The sequence below is a fragment of the Lynx rufus genome, unplaced genomic scaffold (genome assembly GCF_022079265.1).
Source record: "Lynx rufus isolate CCGP_SWC_20201006 ecotype Redwood Valley unplaced genomic scaffold, mLynRuf1.p SCAF_1, whole genome shotgun sequence".
Classification (NCBI taxonomy): Eukaryota; Metazoa; Chordata; class Mammalia; order Carnivora; family Felidae; genus Lynx; species Lynx rufus.
In genome coordinates this window covers 158,392,696-158,415,740 of record NW_025814823.1, presented here as the reverse complement: position 1 = coordinate 158,415,740, position 23,045 = coordinate 158,392,696, and positions in this window count along the sequence as shown.

Sequence of the window (23,045 nt, the reverse complement as noted above, 5' to 3'; positions counted from 1 at the left end):
AAACTGAGAGGTACCTAAGGAAACCTGAGAACTACAAGTTATGTATTACCTTGGATGAGATCCTGAAATAGGATAAGGACATTAGGCAAAAACTCAGGAAAGCTGAATAAACCATGGATTTTAGTTAATAATGACATATCAGTATGTTTTAATTAATTGTAACAAATGCCCCATAAGATTATAAGAGGTCAATAATAGGGGAAACTGAGTAGGGGGAGATATATGAGAACTTTCTGTAGTATTTGCTTATTTTTTGTAAATCAAAAACAGTTTAAAACCTAACGTCTATTAAAAAATACTGGGAGAAAAAATAGTTTTTGAGACTTACAAAATCTGAATGAATCCAACATCAGACATGTGCTACAAAAAAATGCCAAAGATCTTTCAGGCAGAAGGAGAATGATACCAGATGCAAATTCAGATCTATACAAAGGAATGAAAAGCAACAAAAATGGTAACTCATGTGGGTTGAATTGTTCCTTATTATTTAAATATCTTTTAAAAATAATTGACCGTTTGAAACAAAAATAAAAACAATATATTGTGAAGTTTACAACATATGTATAAATTTTATGCCAACAACAGCATAAAGGCCAGAAGGGGAGAAATGAGAATGAACTATTGTAAGACTTTTATTCTATACATATTTAAAAGTGTACTGTTATAAGATAAAGATGCATACTATAAATCCTAAAACAACTATTAAAATAACAAGAGTTATGTCTAATCAACCAAAAAAGAAATTAAATAATAAAAATATTCATTTAATCCATGAAGATGCAGGAAAAAAAGAGAAAAAGGAACATAGTATGGATGAGTCAAAATAGAAAACAAAGTGGCAGATTTAAATCTAATGATATCAATATTCACACTAAATATAAATGGTGTAAATACACCAATTAAAGGCAAAGACTCTCAGATTGTATAGAAAGGAAGTCCAAACTTTTAATATAAAAACATAGCCAGGTTTGGGGCTCCTGGGTGGCTCAGTCAGTTAAACGTTCAACTCCTGGTTTTTGGCTCAGGTCATGATCTCAGAGTTCATGGGTTCAAGCCTCACATTGGGCTCTGTGCTGACAGCACAGAGCCTCTTTGAGTTTCTCTCTCTCCGTCTGTGTCTCTGCCCCTCCCCTGCTCATGCTCTCTCTGTCTCTCTAAAAATAAGTAATAATAAAATAAAAAATAAAAATAAATAATAAAAAATTCATAAACAGGTTAAAAGTAAAAAGGTGGAAATGATATGACATGTTAACATTAATCAGAAGAAAGCTGGAATGGCTATATTAACATCAAGGTAGGTTTCAGAGCAAGGACTATCACTCAGGAAAAAGAATATCACTTCATAAATGATAAGGGGGTCAATTAATCAACAATATACACAATTCCTAACATTTAAGAACCAAATAACAGAATATAAGCTATCACCATCCCACTTTTTCATTTTCAAACAATGAGCATGATATAAGGATTTCATTGTCCATTCAAATAGGCATGTATGTTGTCCCAAGACTTTGACTTTCAAGTTTTGCCAGTTTCCTCAGCCATTCCATATATTTTACTTAGTTTTGAACACCATGAGTCATACTGCTGAATTTTAAAAGGGTGATATTTTAACATTTGCTGTGATTGTCTTCATGCATATTTTATGAGAAAATACAAATAAGAGAGAACAGAGTCTACATTTACTTTAACTGAAAATGTTAGTGGCTAATGGGACCAATCTAGCAGAATCATTATAATGAAAGTTCTATGGTCTTTTTCATATAAAATTCAAAATGATGTGGTGTCACTGTATTGGCCAAATAAGAAGAGTTTCCTCTTAGGGTGACATGACAGCAGCAGAACCATTAAAAACGGTGCTTCTATGAGTCACTTAATATTGATTTTTCATCTTCACTTCCTGAGGATCGTTTAAGGCCCTAGACTTCCAGAGTGCAGTAACCTAATATTTCTGTCCAATGGTGGGAAACAGAGACACTATCTCAAAGGTTATTCGATTTCTGACCAGAAGACCATATAGCTGAAGGAGGTATGGGAGGTCTTATATGTGACTGATGATGTAGTAATTCAATATTACCTTTTTTGTTCCTTTTGATTTCAAAATACCCATGTTGCAAAATTTCAGGTTGAAGTTAGTTTAGGATCATTTAGCTATTTGAACACCTTCTGGTTTGCCCATTGATTTTGATCATGTTATCAATCCAGAAATACAAGAGTTGTTCCAAAGTTTAATAATATTTTCCAATGTTTTTTAGGCTATTGGTCATATACTTTGATGGCCCTGTGTTTGCTATTATTAATCTATATGCCTTTAAGTGAGTTCCAAAGCAGTAGGTTTCCAAAAGGCTTTTCAACCATTATCTTTTCTGACAGATGAATATAGGAGAAGAATAATTCTCCTTCTATAAATAGGCATAATATAAGGACCACATCCATATATCCTTATATAATTTTATGTTTGTATGAATTGCTATTCACTGACCTAACTTTCCTAAACACTTCAAATCACCTGGCAATTATATCCCTTCAAAGAGTCAAAGTATCCATCCCTAGAACCTGACACCACTCTTCCTAACTCTGTGGTTGAAAGGAAACTACTCACTGGAAGGTTTGAAGGACACCAGGTGACCCTAGTTTGTCTAATGAAACTTTCTTCCTTGGCTGGCTGTTGTTTAATCAATTCTTGCCTTGTGTGTAAGTTACATGATCTGGGTGGGCCTTGCAGAGGGCTGAGGGGGAGGACAGAGAGAGCGGCTTGCTAGAGGCATTAAGAAGAGAGAGGTCAAATAGGAGATAAGGCTGGAAGAATGAAAGATGCTACAGGAAGATATCTTAGAGGAAGAGCTGAGATGATCAGTGTGGACATAAAGGAAGCTCAGAGACAATCAGATTATTCCTGGCACCTCCAGAACAAAGGAAGAGAAAGTCATCTACCTGTTGCTGCTATTCTTTCATTTCCCTACTGCTTCCAAGATGGCAGAATCTATAGGTAACATGGAAGAAAGAGAAATGAGAAGAAATTAACCTCTTTGGAGAGTAAATAATGAATCATTTGCTATGAGAGTTGAAAAGGAATTTTTTTATTTTTCTCCTATTGCTCACAGAAATAAAATAATCAAAGTGTTTTAATTAGTTGTCATCTCAAGGCCATCAATGGATCATCATACATATATGTGACTCCAGTAGTAAAAATTAGATGGCTTTTTATTTTTTTTTCAACGTTTATTTATTTTTGGGACAGAGAGAGACAGAGCATGAACGGGGGAGGGGCAGAGGGAGAGGGAGACACAGAATCGGAAACAGGCTCCAGGCTCTGAGCTATCAGCCCAGAGCCCGACGCGGGGCTCGAACTCACGGACTGCGAGATCATGACCTGGCTGAAGTCCGACGCTTAACCGACTGCGCCACCCAGGCGCCCCATTAGATGGCTTTTTAAAACCATAGTACAGCTGAAGGGGAACAGAGAGTATTTAGAAAGCCTAAATGGGGGGAGGATGGCTTGCATATTGTTTTAATTAGAGAAAAATGTGTTTAGACATTTTTAGGCAATCTGTTGAAAAGAGACAGGTTGGTTTTATGTCCTTTTGTAGCAACGTGGATGGAACTGGAGAGTGTTATGCTAAGTGAAATAAGTCATACAGAGAAAGACACGTACCATATGTTTTCACTCTTATGTGGATCCTGAGAAACTTAACAGAGGATCATGGGGGAGGGGAAGGAAAAAAAAAAGGTTAGAGAGGGAGGGAGCCAAAACATAAGAGACTCTTAAAAACTGATAACAAAGTGAGGGTTGATGGGGGTCGGAGAGAGGGAAGGGTGGGTGATGGGTATTGAGGAGGGCACCTGTTGGGATGAGCACTAGGTGTTGTATGGAAACCAATTTGACAATAAATTTCATATTAAAAAAAAAGAATCCACTTCAAATCCAGTTCTGAGAGGGGCTTTTGGGGAAGTGACAGTGACTGAGTTGGGTTAAGAGTATGTGGAACAGAGCTCAGCAAGGGTAGGTTTCAATATGACATGAAGCCAATAAACCAGTTGGTAGTTAGGGGAAGCTTGATTATTCTAGCCACCGTATTGAAACCTTCTCTTGCTTGGAAGCAGTCTCCATGTCTCAGTCATACTTCTATTTCCCTAAGACCTTTTATATGATATGTGCTAAATTCAAGCAATGGGTAGGTTTAAATTATCTGAGAGACTTTCAGTTCTAATGAAAGAAGGTAGGCTGATTTAGTAACTTTAATCAATGAGAAAGGGATTATAAGTTCCCATTCCAGCCCCATATCTGACTTAAATGTATAGTAAATCACTATATTTTTACTCATTTCCCCCTTTTTTAATAAGGAATGTTCACATTGTTACAAACATCCCTCCACCAGAAGGTCAGACCCTTACTTACCCTGATATTTGGGGGTGGGTGGTTGGGGAATTTCCTGTGCAATTATCCCAAATTATTGTTATAATTTAATATTCTTCTAATGTTGCACAGATTTGATATGAAAGCTCAAAAAAGCATTACTTTGAGATGTGTGATATGAAGAAAGAAAAATGTAACAACACTCCTGTAATCCATGAACTTTTGTCAAATCTCATACCTGTGCCTTACTTTGCTCTTTTATAATTACCACTCCTTAATTCACATATTAATCCATAACAGTCCACTTCCAGCTCCATCACTACACTAAATCTCTTCTTGTCAAAGATACCATTGCTCTCTACATGGGGCCATATATAATAGACATGTCTACAACTTCATGTATTCAATTTTCACTGGCACTGGACACCGTTGGTCCATCCTCTTCTTCCTCCTCTGCCTCCTTCTCTTTTCAATATATGGATATTTAACATATGGCTAAAATATTTAAACATGAAAAAATCCCATCATTAAAAACAAAAACCAAAAGACAAAAACAGTGTATATGGTTGTTAGATTTAATAAATACAAATACTGGACATCCAGTTACACAAGAGTTTCAGAAAAACAATGCATACTTTTTTAGTGTAAGTATATCCCATGCACTATTGAGGACATATTTTTATTAAAAAGTATTTTGGGGGGTGCCTGGGTGGCTTAGTTGGTTAAGTGTCTGACTTTTGATTTTGGCTCAGGTCATGATCTCACGGTTCGTGAGTTTGAGCCCCATGTTGGGCTCTGTGCTGACAGTGTGGAACCTACTTGGGATTCTCTCTCTCTCTCTCTCTCTCTCTCTCTGCCTCTCCCCTGATCACTCATGCTCTCTCCTTCTCTCTCTCTCAAAATAAATAAATTAAGAAAAACTAGAAAAGTATTTTTGTTATTTATCTGAAATTCAGATTTAACTGAATATCCGGTACTTTATCTGGCAACCTATGCCACCATATCCCATGCCTTGCCCTGCTCCCCAGAGGCAACAGATTCTAATTTTAAAAAGCTGTTTCTCATGGTAGTTAGCTCATTCCTAAATGACATTTTAAAATTTCTTGATTTTCTCATTGCTTTTGTGATAATAAATGAGAATTTACTTCCCTTGCATTATTCCCATTCCTCCCTCTACCATTCTTTCAAAGAATTATATTTGCTATGGTAATTGTCATTTTCTTACATGGGTTAGTAAAATCCAACACTTTCAAATTCTTATTCCATCAACTATTGGTAGCATCTTTTGATACTTTGTAAGGTAAGGAAATTAGTGTTTCTGACCTATTCTTTATCTCTCCTTCCTTCTTCTACCTTTCACTTTCTGCCTTCTGCACTTACTCTGTTGAATTGACAAGGCTAATACTATTTACCACTAGTTTTGTAACAATAATTAAGCCAATAAGTTGATTCTAAAAATTGCAAATCAATAAAATGTTTACATTACTGTGACTTTGTAAATGTTTGTTCACTTGAAGAACTAATAAGTCCCAATGAGAATATTTTCTTTCATATTTCACCAAAAAGGGCAAATAACATTTCTTAAAAGTTAATTATAATATGGATCTGACATCACACAATTGAAGTTTTTGCACTCTACTTTAGTATCTATTGATATATCTATACTTCAAAGAGTTCTTTTACTCATGTATGATGTTATAACATTATGCATTAATTGTTTAGAAAATGCTGATTCAATGAATTATGAAGATCTTCCAAATGTTGAAACATTTTATATTATAATATCAACAATAACATTTGTTAATATCATCATTGATCTCATCAGGAAAGTTTGGGAATTTGTCAGGTTCACAGTAATAGATAAAAGTTTGCCAAAATCTCATTTCTCCTTGGAAGTTTGCAATTTATCAGTGGCAACACAAAGTTTCTATTGTTTTCTTTGAAGTAATGGTCTCATTTCACTTATTTTAGGAAATGTCTGCCAAAACATTAAGTTCAAATAACCATAGTTCGTCTATCAGTTGTTCAGTCAAGTAGAAATGGTGTTCTATGGTTAAAGCATCTAACTCAGCTCCCAAGTGAAACAGGTGTACAAGTGCTTATCACTAAGAACATCTTCATACTGGGGGAGACAGGATTATACACCCTTATTTGATGCAGGGAATATTAAAAAGACATGTACTCAAGGGTCAAGATGAATAAAATAATTTTTACTACTTCATCAATGACATCCTTAAATAAAAGTTGGCTTTTTTTCCTCTTTATAACCAAAGTTCAGGGCAGAGAAGAATTTAGTGCCTCATAGGTACCAAGTACTGCTTGGTACCACTGCATTGATCTATGGCAAAAGTGTCAGCACTTTTAACCACCATTGCTTATGCGTAATCAATGCAAATGTCAAAGACATGCAAAAGGCTTATTATATCTTAGTACCATTATGAAAACAGCCCTACGTTCCTCAGGGCTTGGTGCAGCCAGTTTGAGAGTCATTAATCTAGTCTGGTCCTGGAGACTTTCCTCTGAGGACCCTTGTACTTAATTCTCTCTGGACAAAAATCCTGAGACTTCTTTTCACAGTTGTGGGTTAGAGCTCCTGTTTTGATCCTCTATTATCTTTTGGTGTTGTTTACCCCTTGTTTTGTTACAATATAAAGATAGTTATATGGGAGGTAAATTTTTTTCTGAGTCCTTGCATATATAAAGTGTCTTAATTCTACTTTTACACATGATGGTTTAGCTAGATAGAAAGTTATAGTTTAAAAATTCATTTTCCCTCAAAATTTCATGTTGTTCCATTGTCTTCTAGTAATTAGTGTTGCTACTGCAAAGTCTGATGAGGTGACTCTTCTGTGTGTGTGTGTGTGTGTGTGTGTGTGTTTTGAATAAGTTGTTTCCTCTACACCTCCAATGTAAGAACATTTCAGATCATGTTTGTATCCTTGGTGTTTCTAAGTTTTAGCAAGATGTACCTAGGTCTGGATCCCTTTTTTTTTTTTTTTCCATTCATCGTACTAAGCGCTTAGTAGATATCCCTCAGTCATATCTGTCATATCCCTCAGTCATATTTGAAATATCCTTGCATTATTTCTTTGATAATTTATTATCTACCATTTGTTTTCTAGGACTTACATTAGTCAGTTGTGAAAATACCTTGATAGATTCTTTAGTTTTACTTTTACATTTCTAATTTAATTTGCCACACCTTTGACATTTTGTTCTAATTTCTATTTCTCCCATTTTGATTTGTTATCCTTCTGTTGAATCTTTTTATTTTGGTAGTCCTATTTATTTATTCAAGACATCTTTTCTATGTTTTGATTGTATCTTTTTTCATAGCAACCTTTTCTTGTGTTGAGATGTAATGTTTTCTCAAATCTCTCTGATATGAAATAAAACCTTTTGGAGATTTCTTCTATCTCATACATATTAAATTTTTACTTCCTCCAGTGTCATTTTTACCTTTGATTCATCTTGATCTCTTTTTTTTTTTCATGTTAGAGACTTTCTTTAAAAAAATCTAACTTTAACAGTCTATTCATATTTAAGAATGGGTCAATAAAATGTTAATTGGATGCTCTGGATACATGGACAGGCCTTATTAGCTCACATGTTTAGATTTAGATTAAGTTTAAGATACTTATTAGGAAGGTAGATGTTATCTATGTAGGTAATTTCTAGAAGCTGGAGAATGTAGGCCTTCAATTTCTATAGAGGTGATTTTTTTTTTCCTTCAGAGATTCAGAATTCAGGAGTGAGTGTGGTGGCATAGCAACAACTATGTATACTTCCTTTCAGTTACTCTGTGTTGAGGCCCTCATCTCAGTCCAATTTTCTGTCATCCCTGACATATCCTGGGCTATTCCAGAATCTGGAGGGCAGATTGGGTCTGTCCTTAACCCTTCTCCCCTACATGTTCTCTGTGCTCTGGCTTCCTCTTGCCACATTCCATCACTCCTCCATCTGCCTTCATTCTCAAGAAATTATTGAAATCAAGCCAGCTATGGCTCTTCCTCGTTTCTTTGTTGTTGTGGGTTTATGGTTTAAAATAAATTAAGTTTCCATCATTTCTGAAAGTCTTGGTATAGAAAGGGAAAAAGGTATGGGTTCATCATTCCACCATCCTTAACCAGTAACTCCCTCTTTTCTTTTGGCTTCTATGAGATCATTCTGCTTTCTCAGTTCTCCTGCTGGGCTCTTTTGCTGGCTCCTTTTCCGTACTGACAACACAATATTAGAGTTTCTCTTTACTCTGTACATTCTTTTTAGGCAATCTTATACACTGTATCATTTAAAAATGTTTATCTGCATGCTTATAGTTCCCTAATTTGTATTTCCCTCCCTGATCTAACTCTAGACTCCAGGCTCTTTATCCAATTTCCTGCTCGAATTCTCTAATTTGTCACAGATACTTCAAATGTTGGTTTCCGGTATCCCTCCTCTCCAATTTCTTTCCCCTACTCAGTCTTCCCTATCTTGGTTAAGGGCTCTTTCCATCTGCAGGACTGTTCTCTCTATCTGTATGGCTAGTTTCTTCTCATCCTTAGACCTTTCTTTACATGTCTCCTAGAGAAGCCTTTGGTAGTTACCCTGCATAAAATTGCTCCCTCCTTCCCACATTAATATTCTGTCTCTAGGTACTCTATTACCAGTCCTCATGGAATTTTTCAAATTTGACATTATTATGTTTTTTTTAATTTTATTTTTTATGTTTCTTACTAGATGGTGAGGCCCACAGTGGTAGGAACTGTGTTGTATATTTATCACTGCTTTCCAGTGCTAAATACTCCTTGATGCATAGGAGGAACTGAATAAATGTGTGTAGAGTGGATAGATACAGTTTCAAGTGAAAACTAAAATCTCAAAAAGTTTTTCTTATTTATAATCATCTAGAGATTACCTTAAAAGATCTCAAAAATACTGTAGTAACTCCTCATTGCTTATTTAATTTTTCAAACTTCATTGAAACCTAAAAATGTAGTTCAATTAAAGCATATGACTCTAATACTTATGAACATAGTTTAGTCCAGAAAACAATATGAGTGCCTTTCAACTGGCATATATCATTTCCTAAAAGACTCTTAATCATCTATAGGCTTACTATTCCAAATAAATTTTCTTTCCATCTTCTCCTTTTATCCTTACTTGACCCAACTTTATGAAATTAACATGGCTTTTTCAATATAGGCCATGAATGTTCAGTTGAAAATGAATTATAAATCGTGACACAACTTGAGAACACAGGAATAATAAAGAGGTAAGACTCCCTGCTAAACCTAGACAGCTTTCTATATTTTGCTCTTTTAAACCTGCCAAATAAAATGTCACGAAATAGATCAGACAGATCTAGAAGATCTCACTGTCAGGAAGAGCTGTATTCATCAGGTGTATATCAATTGTCCTGCTACAGATTCTTGGCTTGATTCCCAACACCCATTTTTTCAGAGAAGAAACAGAAACACAGAACTGGTTATTCAGAGAACTAAGCCCTGAGAACTGACAGACAGAATAAGATATTATTAATGACTATGGATGCGATATTTTTCCTGGTCTAGTCATCACCACAAGAGCCTTCTATTATCTCTTGGTACTAGAAATAATCACTCGGACTAGCCTTACATATGCTATTAGCTCTCATAGGAAAAGAATATCTTAATAAGCTATAATTCTTGGTTTTAATGGAAGAATTCTTAGAAATAATCATTTTATCCATTTTTTAAAAGTAAAGTACTTACTTGGTGTAGTAATTCCTCTGGTCTCAAGGGAGGTGTAAAGGGAAGTAGGAAGGCCCAGCACAGGGGGTCAATGGTTGCCAGGAGAGGTGACTAGCACAGAACCACAAGTGGGGAGGAAGCTGCACTAATTAACTGGATCTGGCTCTATAGCTTCATTGGTCTCTGAAGCCCAGGATGACACCTGCCTCCCTTAGTGTAATCTGGCTAAGCTTAGAATTGCTTCCTAATGAGGAGAATGAACCAGTTTGAGCTTTGAAGTCCGACCACCTAGATTCAAATACCACCTCTGCCACTTCCTGGCTATGTGACTTTAACAAGTCACTTAGCCTCTGTGAGTTTCCATTTTCTCATCTGAAAATGTGCATAAAATTGGAACTTCTCTCTGTGGATTTTTTTTAAGGATTAAATGGAAATGTTCTTAGAATTATAATGATATGAAATGAGTGCTCAGTAAATGATTATTGTTAGTTGCTGAGGCCATTGCAGCTAAATCAATAGTTCATCCCCTTCTCTCAGAAACTACCTCATCTTGTTTGGGTTTGTATGTCCACTCCTGCAAGCCCCATGTATTTTGGGTGAAGCTCTACACACCTCTGGATCAATATCCCTCTGGCTCTAGATGTAGGGCTCCTGGCTCAGGCCTAAACTAATCAGCATTGCCCCACCTCCTGGCCATGGTTTCTGGTTCCAAGGTAGGTTTGTGATCTAATTCAATCCAGTGAGACTTGAGATGATCACTGCGACTTCTAGGAAAAGAAGCTTCCTTGCTTTCATGATAGACGTTTCAGAAAGGAACTGGCATCATCATCATCACCATCATTGCTATTACTATTATTATCATTGTGAATGATAATTCTAGGTTTTCTGAAAGGTCCTGACATTGGCCTTTTATCACCTGTGAGCCTGCTATGGAGGGAGGAGTCAGCACTCCACACAAAACAGACCAAAGGGATTTACTGCACTTTTCCATGATAATAGGGAGCAGGGACAAGGTTAGAATATCCATAGGATTCCTCACAGGTTAGACCCTCTGTGATCAGGGTCAAAGAGCTAAGAAACTTGGGATCTAGTGTGGTGTCTCAAGAGCCTTTGAAAATGCCTCATGAATTTTTTATTGCAAGAAGGCAGAAAGTTATGTGATATCAACAATCCTGACAAAGTGAAGTCCCTGTCTTATATCCAATAACATAGAACAGGGAAATATTTTAATAGATTTTTTCAAATTTCTAGTAGCAAAAGCAATGGCATTTTGGAGAATACTGCAGTTGCGGAACTTAACTACTTGAAGCCCAGTTATGAAGTACTAATGCAGACACCAGCAGTCTATGGCTTGTGAGCCAATTATGACACACAGTTTTCATGGTCAGGGGGAATCACTTACCACTTTCTCCCTATTTACCCTGGAACCAAAATTACCTCTGGTTGAGAGAACTACTATAGGGAATTAAACACAGTAGCTGACAAATGTCATCAGCCTCATGTTAACAGTTATGTTTATCTACCTTTGGGAGACAACCCTGGCATGCAAATTTTCAATGCTTGCCAACTTTTATAGCAAAACATAGTAAAACTAACTGACATTATATTTTGTTTTACCACTTGGTTCCCTTAATGCTTATATTTTTCTTTAGCTTAACCAAGTGGTACCTAGGCCCAATGTTTGTTCTTGATTAAGCAAGCAGAGACATCAAATTATAATTCATTGGCAGAAATGAAGACCTCAAAAAAGGCATTTAATCATATAGATAACAAGAAATGGAAGGGAAAGAATGTAACTAAGCTTGATTCTAAACAGCCTTTTGAAATGCTTCATGAATTTTTAACTGCAAGAGGGCAGGAGCTTGTCTTTATGACTCAGCTGAAGGATGGTTCCTCATAACCCACTGGTTTCATTGGAAATTCAGAAAAAAGAATGTTACCTACTAAATCATCAATAGCACTGGTTATAACACCTTGAGTCTCTCTTGGAGACTTGGTTCTGGCATATAAATCTGTAACAAGCCCCAGATTCAGGGAAAGAACCACGTTAAATACCAGTAGAAAGTACCCCCAGCCAGCACCACCCACAGCTTTGTCAAGGGGAGGGCCCTCCATGGGTCTGATTTCTGAGCGATACAGCTCAAATAAAAAAATCTTGGCTCATTTATTTCTATAGCCAGGGTGATCTGACAAAAGGTAGATCAAATGACAGGATGTGTGGGCAATGTAACATATATGTAGTCTATCACAGAATAGATTGAGTACTTACCTCCAAGGAGTTTATAGCCTAAATACTATGTATGATTAAATTAGTGTGGGAACAACATAGCACACTGATGAGCCAAGAAAGCCAGATGAGGAATCAGGATGAATCATTCTTCAGTGATCAATATCATTCCAACTTACTTCTAAACTTGGCCCTCAGAGACAGCTAAGCTACACAAGAATACTGCAAGGTTAATGCCCAGGAAGGCTGAGTTCTACTTCTACCTCTACATTTTGTAGCAGGAATAAATATTAATAATATGTAGGTTTAAAAAATACTATGTTGGAAAATAAGAAGCATCTCCCCAAGCTTAATTCTACTTGTGACGGTGGCAAATCATCCTTGATCTCATTTGGGGGAGATGCCTCTACCTTGCTAGGGTTAGATTATGGTCTCGGTTGACTTGTAAATTCAGAATATAGGGGAAGGATACTATTGGGTTCACCTTGGCCATGTTCTCTGGGAAATGCACAGCGTGAGCATAGGGAACGTTTCCAAGGTTGTGAGGTGCTTCAAGACCCATATGTGCTTTCCTGAGACACAACACATAGTCAATCTAAGGTAGGATGTATGTGTGTCCCAGAGAGCTATGAATGAGCATGGCACTAGTCCCCACTCCCTGTGGAATGGCCAAAGTACTGACCCCTTCAGCTCTAAGGACATTGTAATGCCTCTCTCCTCCTCAAATTGATCCAATTTTGTTTTCCCTACACTTTGGAACCATCTTCCTCTTTCAGACACTTTGCTGCCATTGTTTCCATGAGTTTACACATGGAGACTGAGTTTACCTGCCAGGCACCTGGAAACTTCTGCTTTTGGTTCTACAACACAAGAGTCTGTTAGTCACGTAGATAAAAGACCGAGCCAACTTTTCAGGATAGGAAAGGAAAATGTATCAACAACAACGAGAATGAAACATGAATTAAGTTATCTATAGGTGGTCGTGCCACACATTGATGTGGGCGGCACAAGAAATTCAATGATCTGTTCCATTTCCATGTACCGGTTTTAAATCCACAAAAAAGAGGAGACAAAAGAAACCCATATCTTTCTTGCAGAGAGTCCAAGCTATCCCCAAATATATATTCTTGACTCCTTCCTTGGTAACACTACTGCTGATTTAGCTGAAGACCTGGATACTTATAATAAAGATCACATTTCCCAGCTTCTTTTGCAGCTAAATGTGTCATTGTGGCCAACTTCTGGTCCATGGAAGGTAAGTGGAAATGTCTGGCTGGAATGCAATCACAGTGTCTGAGGCTCCCATAGCAATCTGGGGTCCTGTGGTGTGCTATGTGTATTGAGGATGGAGGAGCTGAAAGATGGGCGCTGGTGACCTTACAAAGCTTCATCACTAGCCCTTAACTGCCTACCTATGGACTTCTTCCACTCTATAAGGACAGAACTTCATGTCTTAAAAAACGTAACTTTATCTTGAGCTATCCCAATGGATACTCCTCAAGGTAAATGAAGTAATGCCAGCTTTTACCTTTTCAGAATAATTCCACACCACCAGCAATTTCATAATACCAGAGAAAAATAGAGAAACTTCAGAGTAACAGAGAAAACATATAAGTTTTGAGTTTTCTCTGATATTTTCAATAAGAACAAGTATGTATGTATGTATGTATGTATGTATGAATGGAAGCTAGCTTGAGTGTGATGCAACCATAGGCTGGCTTAGCATGTATATGTGTATAAGTAGCTATGGAATTTCTGGGAGTGAGACAGTCCTAAGCAAAGAATGAGTCAGGTGCACAAGATGGGTATGGTCACTGGATTAGAGGGGTAAGTATGAGGATACTGAAAATATGAAACTCAACTCACTTGCAAAATATAACTTGTTTGGATTTATACTCAAGTAATAAAGTAAGAAGGGTCTAAAAGTTAAAACTGAGAGAACTATGGCTCTTAAAATATTGGTGAGATTGGGAACCCATTCCACACACCTTTGGGGCCTGTAGAACACAACAACAGGTGTCAAGAAGAAGCAGTAATAGTGGTGGCAAGAGGTGGTGATAGGTGGTGGCAGGTGTTGGTAGATCCTCATAGGTGGTGATACTAGGAGATGGCAGGCGGTTGTAGGTGGTGGCACACAGTGGCAGGTGGTGATAGGTGGTAGTAGGTGGTAACCAGCAGTGGTAAGTGATAGTAGGTGGTGGTAGGTGGTGGTAGCAGCACCTGGGGCAGCAATGGTGCAGTACATAAGCAGATAAGGCATGGCACCAATAACTCTTACAAAAGGAGGATGGTTTCAAAGGCAGCAGGAGGCAGTGCCATAGGTTAGGAGTTGGCCAGTGGCATCGGGAACCATGGAAGGTGTCAGAGTTGCCCTTTGATTAACAACTTGGACAATAGGAGCCAGGCAACAGCAGCAGCAGCAACTTGCAGAAAGTGAGAGAAGAGGCCAGAAGAAGCATGGTGGATACCACATGGATGCCGAGAGGACTCACTGTTTTGAAACATTTGAAATATTTCTTAGGGCCCCTCAAAATATCTAAGGATGGAAGAGAAAGTTTTGCAAAATGTTTGAGATCCTGTAATACTAAGTGGGGGTCAAAGCAGAGCAACACTTTTTATTACTATTAATATGACCCCATTTTACCCTGAGGTTCATGTGGCCTGGGGAAAACATAGGTTACATTTCTTAAAAGGCTTTTTACAGCTATGGCTGTTTTTCACTGAAAACATCCTGTTTACCAATATATAGGCTTGAGGCAGGCTAAAATGGTCCTTTCCAACGACTACCTAAAGGTATTTTAAATTGGATAAGGGAGATTTGCCTTCAAGAAACTAATATTGTCTTGTATATGGAATGTGTAAGAAGTAGTAAGCAGGTGACAGTACTGATTTACTATTCTTCTAGAAATGGGACAAAAGACTCCAAAGACAAATAATCTTTTATATTTGAAAAGTAAGAAAAATAGAGAATAAGTGATCAGTCAATAAAGCATTTGAATATAAAGCTTTTGAATTTGGTTTGAGAATAAGACCTTGAATTCTACCTTCTGCACAAACACTGGATAAGCTGAGGTTTGGTCCTTCTCCAGTTGTCCTACACAGAGGAGTGAAGGATACACAAGCCTATCCATTCATTAAATCCTTCAAACATTACCAAATTAGCCCATAAATTTTAGGGGCTGAGATATGTTTCATATGAATTTATAGAGAATTCAAAGATTAATAAAGTATAATTAATAAAATAGAATTCTTGCCCTTGAAGAACCCAAAGCCCATGGAATAAGTGTGTGTGTATGTGGGGGAGATAGACATACATAAATAGATCATTACAGTACAATGGGATAAATAAAACTATGTGACTATGTGGATATAGGAGTGACAAGTCCTAGGGGTGAATATGTAACACATGTGGATGTGTGATCTTTGAGCTGGTCATGAAGGACAAATGAAACTTTATGAAAGGTTGACAAGTCAGGTAGAGCATTTCATATTAGCACTTGAGAAATTATAGAGAACATTATTTTGGGAGCATGAGCAATAGTTTGGTGTGGCTAGAGCAATAGGAACATGACTGGGGACTGGGGAAGTTGAGGCCAGAAGGAAAGGTTGGGGCCAGCCTGCAAAGCATTGCCAGGCTAAGGAATTTGGACTTAAGCCTTTAGTAGTGGTAACTCATCAAAGGGTTTTAAGGAGCAGAATGACAAGATCAAATTTGGTTAGTTTGGCAGTTGTTTCATTAACACTTAACTGAGTTTTTATTAGGTGCCCAACACTGTTCAGGGGATAAACGGAAGGGTCCACTCAGGGACCTTACAGTCCCACAGCAGAGGCAACCACAGAAACATGCTTGGGAAATTGTCCATGCAGAACTTAATGGGCTGAGCTCAGCCTGGGTGATTCAGAAGAAGGTCCAAGAGGATGGAAGTTGAATCTTGAAGAAGTCATCTGGATGTGTGTCTCCTACTAGAAAGGAATCTCACAGACTTTTTGAAGTGATCCTGGCACACAGTGTTATAGAAGTGTTTGTTAAATTAAATACATTTTAAAAGCAATGGCAAAGACTAATTTGTTCAATGTCTGGAACAGTGCCTTTACACAGTATGTGCATCACAAGATATTTTTTGAAGAATGAAAGAAGGCAGGAAGGAAGGATGAGCTGAGATGAGGAAGAGTGTTCTAAGTAGAATGAACAATACACACAAAAATATGGAGGTACGAAAGAACAGAAGATGTGTAGCTGAGTATGAACTTTTAATATTGAGGAGCAGGGAGTACAGAGGCAAATGAGGTACTGTGTGGTACTATGCTAAAGGAGGTACTGTATAAAGGGTTGAGATTTATCCTGTCAGGCACTGGAAGCCAGAAGGATTTTTAGAAAGGTGATGCCCTTTAGGTATCTCATTTTGGATACAGTTTGGAGAATGGACTGAAGGAATAAAACCAGATTTTATCATGCTACAGCAATAAAAAGATGTCAGGGAATGTATGGATATGCGTATTCACAATGTGGAGTAACTAGAGGTTTGGACATTTATTGTGTAATAAGGATGAGAGAGGGAGTAGAGCAAGGATACAATGCATTTTCTTTCTCGGTTATTCAGGGAACGCACACATAGGCATGCATGTGTACATAGTGTGTGCCAGCATGCACTCACATGCATAGAAGCTGGTTGAGGTAAAGTGTTTATTTCGGACATTGTGAGTAGAGCCTCCTGTAGCGCATCTGAGTGTGCATGTTCAGAGGAGTATTGGCAATGCAGATTTGGAATGAAGAAGAGAATAGGGGCCAACATGGGAAGACGGCACATTGAGCACATGCTGCATCTTCCCTTTCTAACCTCTAGAAATAGCAGAAAAAACAGAAAGTAAAATAAATCCAAATCAGTGCTGGGAAATAGAATGGGATATTCTAAGGGACTAGAAATCATTCGAAATCTCTGAGAGATAAAAGCAGATGAATGACAGTGAAGAAAAGATTCCACAGCCAGTCTAAAATGTGGGCCAAGTGAGAATGGTTTTGAGGGGCTACAAGGACAGAGCCTTCAAAGAAGGGCACCAGAAGGGCCTTCTGGAGCCATGTAAGAATGACTGGGGTATATCGGAGTGGCAAAGTGGTTTTAACACTTTTTTTTTTCCAAAAATGGATTTAAGTACAAAAAGATGCATATAGTATAGTGAGATAAGATACAAATAGTTTTAAAAAGAGAAGAAGAGAAAATAACGATTAAAAAGCAAGATGAAGTGTGGTGTATAGTGTATCAAAACTCATGCTATGAAATCCTATGTACTTGCTAAATAGAGTTGGGTCACATATTTGACTACAAACTTTGAATCAATGAGAAAAGAGAAATGGTTTCTTTACATAACTGACAACATACAAAGGGTTAAAAACAAATTACCTACTTCTAATCTGACTTACACAAGCCTAGCCCATAATTTGTTCATGTTTGCAGGAACCATTGGGTTAGATGTGTTGGAGGAAGTGAGCTACTAGTTATAGCACATCTTCTTGGTGCCAGGAACTACCCCATATGTTTAAATTTCATAATCACAACAACTTTGCTCTTAGTCCAAATTCATTGCGCTTTTCATTGTCCTTTGCTTCCTCTCAGGAAAAGGTCCTATATATTTTGCTCTCTGCTGAGTACTTATCTGTGCAAAATAAAGGCTAATTCTCATGGTGTGTATCAATAATTTGTAAATAAATCTTTCACAAGATTTGAGTCAAAGGACTTTATCCAAGATTATTGACATAGCTATCCTTTAAGATTACAATGAATTCTGTTGATCCTTGCTATCAGGCAAACCTCAAAATCTTTCTCAGATTGGCCCAACACAAAGCTTCCTGGGATCACTAGAAATTCCTGTTCCAAAGATTTGTAACTGTTAGAATGCCTTGGCCATGGAATGATGCCCACAGGTGTTCTGTGAAGAACTAGAGCTTATAGAGATGAGCCAGTGTTAATCCAACTGAGTGCAACCCTTGAGTCAATCCACCTGCAAGCTTAAATGAACATTTTAAGGTAAATTTGATTTAACTGCCTAATAATACTGTGCATAGCAAAGGAAACTACAAAACTATAAGGCAACCTACAGAATGGGAGAAGATATTTGAAATGACATATCTGATAAAGGGTTAGTTTCCAAAATATATAAAGAACTTATAAAACCCAACACCCCCAAGACAAATAATGCAATTAAAAATGGGCAGAAGGTGTGAATAGACATTTTTCCAAAGAAGACCTACAGTTGGCCAACAGACACCTGAAAAGATGCTCAAGATCATTCACCATCAGAGAAATACAAATAAAAACTACAATGAGAGATCACTTCACATCTGTCAGACTGGTGAAAATCAACAACATAAGAAACAACAGGTGTTAGCGAGGGTGTGGAGAAAGGGAAACCCTCTTGCACTGTTGGTGGGAATGCAAACGGGTGCAGCCACTCTGGAAAACATATGGAGTTTCCTTAGAAAGTTAAAAATAGAACCACCCCATGATCCAGCAATTGCACTGCTAGGTATTTTCCCAAAGAATACAAAAATACTAATTCAAAAGGATACATGCGCCCCTATGTTTATAGCAGCATTATTTAAAATAACCAAATTACAGAAACAGATCAAGTGTCCATCGACTGATGAATAGATGAAGATGTGGTATACATGTATGTATATACAATGGAATACTATTCAGCCGTAAAAAGAATGAAATCTTGCCATCTGCAATGATGTGGATGGAGCTAGAGAGTATTATGCTAAGTGAAATAAGTCAGTCATAAAAAGACAAATACCATATGATTTCACTCATATATGGAATTTTAAAAACTAAACAAATGAGCAAAGGGGAAAAAAAGAGAGAAAAGGGCAAACCAAGAAACAGACTCTTAACTACAGAGAGCAAATTGATGGGTTACCAGAGGGGAGGTGGGTGGGATAATGGGGATCAAGGAGTGCGCTTGTCATAACGAGCACAGGGTGATGTACGGAAGTATTCAATCACTATATTGTACATCTGAAACCAATATTACATTGTATGTTAATTAATGGGAATTTATTTTTTTTCCTTTTTTTTATTTTATATATGAAATTTATTGTCAAATTGGTTTCCATACAACACCCAGTGCTCATCCCAAAAGGTGCCCTCTTCAATACCCATCACCCACCCTCCCCTCCCTCCCACCCCCCATCAACCCTCAGTTTGTTCTCAGTTTTTAAGAGTCTCTTATGCTTTGGCTCTCTCCCACTCTAACCTCTTTTTTTTTTGTTCCTTCCCCTCCCCCATGGGTTCCTGTTAAGTTTCTCAGGATCCACATAAGAGTGAAACCATATGGTATCTGTCTTTCTCTGTATGGCTTATTTCACTTAGCATCACACTCTCCAGTTCCATCCACGTTGCTACAAAAGGCCATATTTCTAATTAATGGGAATTTAAATAAAAACTTAAAACAAAAGTAAAAAAAAAAAACCCTAGTAACCCTGAAATAGGAAGATGGAATAATTTGGGTGCTATAGCTTTCAAGTATGACTCTCTGACCCTCCCAGATATCCCATGAGTAAATGGATACACTTTAATATAACCTTTTTCTCTTTTAGCTAGCTAATGTGGATTCTGTTTTTGCAACTAAGAACCCAGTGACATAATAACTGCAGAGTAAAAAAAAGGAAAAGTAGTAAGATTTATGTTACTACTTTGGACTACTACTACTAATGTGGACATTACCCTGTAATTAAATAATTACTAAAATGTGTATAAGTACTGGAAATCCATATTATTGCCCTAGTGATATTCTTTATTACTATGTTTACTTCCTTATTTAGATTTAAAGTGTCTCATAGACAGGACATTACCTTCTCATCAGACAAGTACTTAGGAATATAGGCTCTGTTACCAGACTGCCTCATATGAATCCTTTCTACCCCATTTTTTAACTGTATGACCTTCTCTGTGCATCAGTTTCCTCATTGGTAAAATGAGAATAATATTTTCATTTCCTTATAAATGTTCGAATTCAATGTGATAATAACCATAAAAGGCTTATTGCAGTCCCACCAATGTGGTAAGACTTAATAAAGACTAACTGTCATTATTATCACATCACAGTACAGAACTAGTTATAAAGACAGTGATAACCAGTGTGAACAAAGGAGTGGAGGAATGGATGGAAATCACCTCCAATTCTTTATTTTAAGATTTGGGGATCTTCCCTCAAGTTTTTTTCTTGTTCACTGGTGGAGCAGTGGTGAGCGTAGAAACATTTCAAACTGTCAACTTACTTTAGCATCCCCCAGGCTTCTTACACAACTCATTCTGGCTGTACTTACTGCCAGCTCCATTTATATATCCTCCTTCCCAAATCTCTTCTATATCTCATTCCCCATGGAAATCATTACAGGCAGTGTTTATGCAAGTCTCCATGGTGACAATCCATTCTCTGGTCTCCACGGTGACACTTGCAAACACTTATAACCTCTCAAATTCATTTTGTTTGTTTACTTGAAATGTCTACTGATTTGATTTATCAGCTTAAACCATGCATAACAACATAAATCTACATCTTTCTAGGAATAAAAAGAGAGGAGAGAGAAGGAAGTAAAATAATATTTAGGGCATGTTTCATATGGGAATAATCCTTTAAAAGCTGTATGGGGAAACCAAAACCAAAATTTTTATCTCAGTCCTTAAATATATAAGGAATGCAAAATTAGCACGTAAATTTATTTGCAGATTGTCCTTAATGGTAGATCAACTAGAATATCAGTAAATACAAAGATGTGTGATACAAACATCACTGAGTCGATAATCAGAAGACCTGAAATCTAGTCCTAATATTAGGATGACTAACCATCTCAGAACTGAGGGGTTTCCTGGCACATGGGACTCTCAGTGCTAAAGTCAGGACAGCCTTTGGTGCCCCAATTTTCTTTGTGTTATTGAGGAACTGGAAAGATGCACTGTTGTGGTAACTTCCAGATTGGATGTTTTATGGTTCTACAAAGCAGAGCTTGTTGTTTTCCCCAGGAGCATCCAAGTTCACCATGAGGATTGTATATCATGCTTCATTTCCCACTTATAAATGCATATGGGAAGTAAAAGCACATTTTTGTTAGAGCTGAGTATGCTTAGATGTGATAGCCAAGCAGCTGGTCAAGTCATAAACTCTAGCCCAATGACTTAAGTCATACGTATTCTTCTTTTGTGGGTTTTTCCCGCATAACATTTTCACCAAATAAGGAAATCTGTTTTGGAAAGTAAGCAAAAATGAGTTACATTTATTTTTCAAAGCAACTGTGTTGTTTAGGGGCCACTGTCCTACTATTGCAAAATACCTCTAACCCTCAATATGAAATTTATGGGTGTGCAGATTTATACATTTTCCCCATCCTGCCTAAGAAAAGATAATAAAATATGCCAGGCCAACATATTTCTTTGCTTCATAGCAAGAGAACAAACAACATGCCAAAAATATAAAGAATTATTCAGAACAAATCTCATTTTTTAATTTTTGCATAACTGGAAGATTTCATCATGTTATTCAGGAATGTGGGAGATTGGGGTGCTAGGCAGAGATGTTTTGAACAAAAGTAATGTATTGGTATTTCCATTTCATAGCACTTGCATGCCCCTTGCAACAATTTCTGTGTGAAGAAATATAATTGCTTTTGCAGAAAGAATATGTACAAGATTACTTTTCCCTCTAAAATGCACATTCACCATGTTAGGAGAGGTTTCTTTCTTCATAGATAATTCTTTTGCAACTTGATGACTTTTTTTTTTTTAATGTTCATGTATTTATTTTTGAGATAGAGAGCATGAGCAGGTGAGGGGCAGAGAGAGAGGGAGAGAGAGAATCCAAAGCAGCCTCCATGCTGTCAGCACAGAGCCCAATGCTGGGCTCAATCTCATGAACCATGAGATCACAACCTGGGCTGAAATCAAGATTCAGATGCTTAATCGACTATGCGAACCAGGTGCCCCTGCAGGTGAGGACTCTTATGTGAACCATTTCTCACTAGCACAGTCTCATCATTGATAGGCTTGGGTGTATATTGCAGGTTTATCTTTGTTTATCTTGAAGAATATTATATATGAGACAATGATTATATAGAGAATTATTACAGAAAAAAAGACCCCTAATTATAAAGATCTTTCTTAGAAGTCCTTTGGACTTACTCATCTCAGCTTATTCTGATTCAATTTTCCCTAAAACTTTTTCAAAATTAAATTTACTGATTTTTCTTCATTATTATAAAATTAGCCCATTGATTATTCTTTTCTGTACCACGATGATATCTTCTGTCACCCATTCTTGCCCTTGAAGGGGAGGGGATGTCTTCTAGAGCATAAAGACACTAAAATTATGTTACGAGAAGTGGTTGATATTAGGAAACAGAGTTTTGTTTGCCTTATCTAGGTGCTACACGCTGAAGAATTTAAGGATCTATCTTTGTTTTCTTGGGCTAGAAACAGGGACAGATCTTGCTGTCCTGATCACAAGGGGCAACAAAGATATCCCGAGGACAGGACAGAGAGTGCAAAAGGAAAAAGAACTTTCCACTCTAAATGGCTGGTCAATTCTGTATGGTCTGAAAGGTAACCTCCATGACAAGAATAAATGAATATTTGGACCATCCTCTGAACCCTTTGTATGTTTGTGATCACCTATGAATAAAATTGGATTCATTCTTGTGATGGGTTACATCTTACAGATATGGGAGGGGGTGGCATTGTTATACTACAATATAGGAACT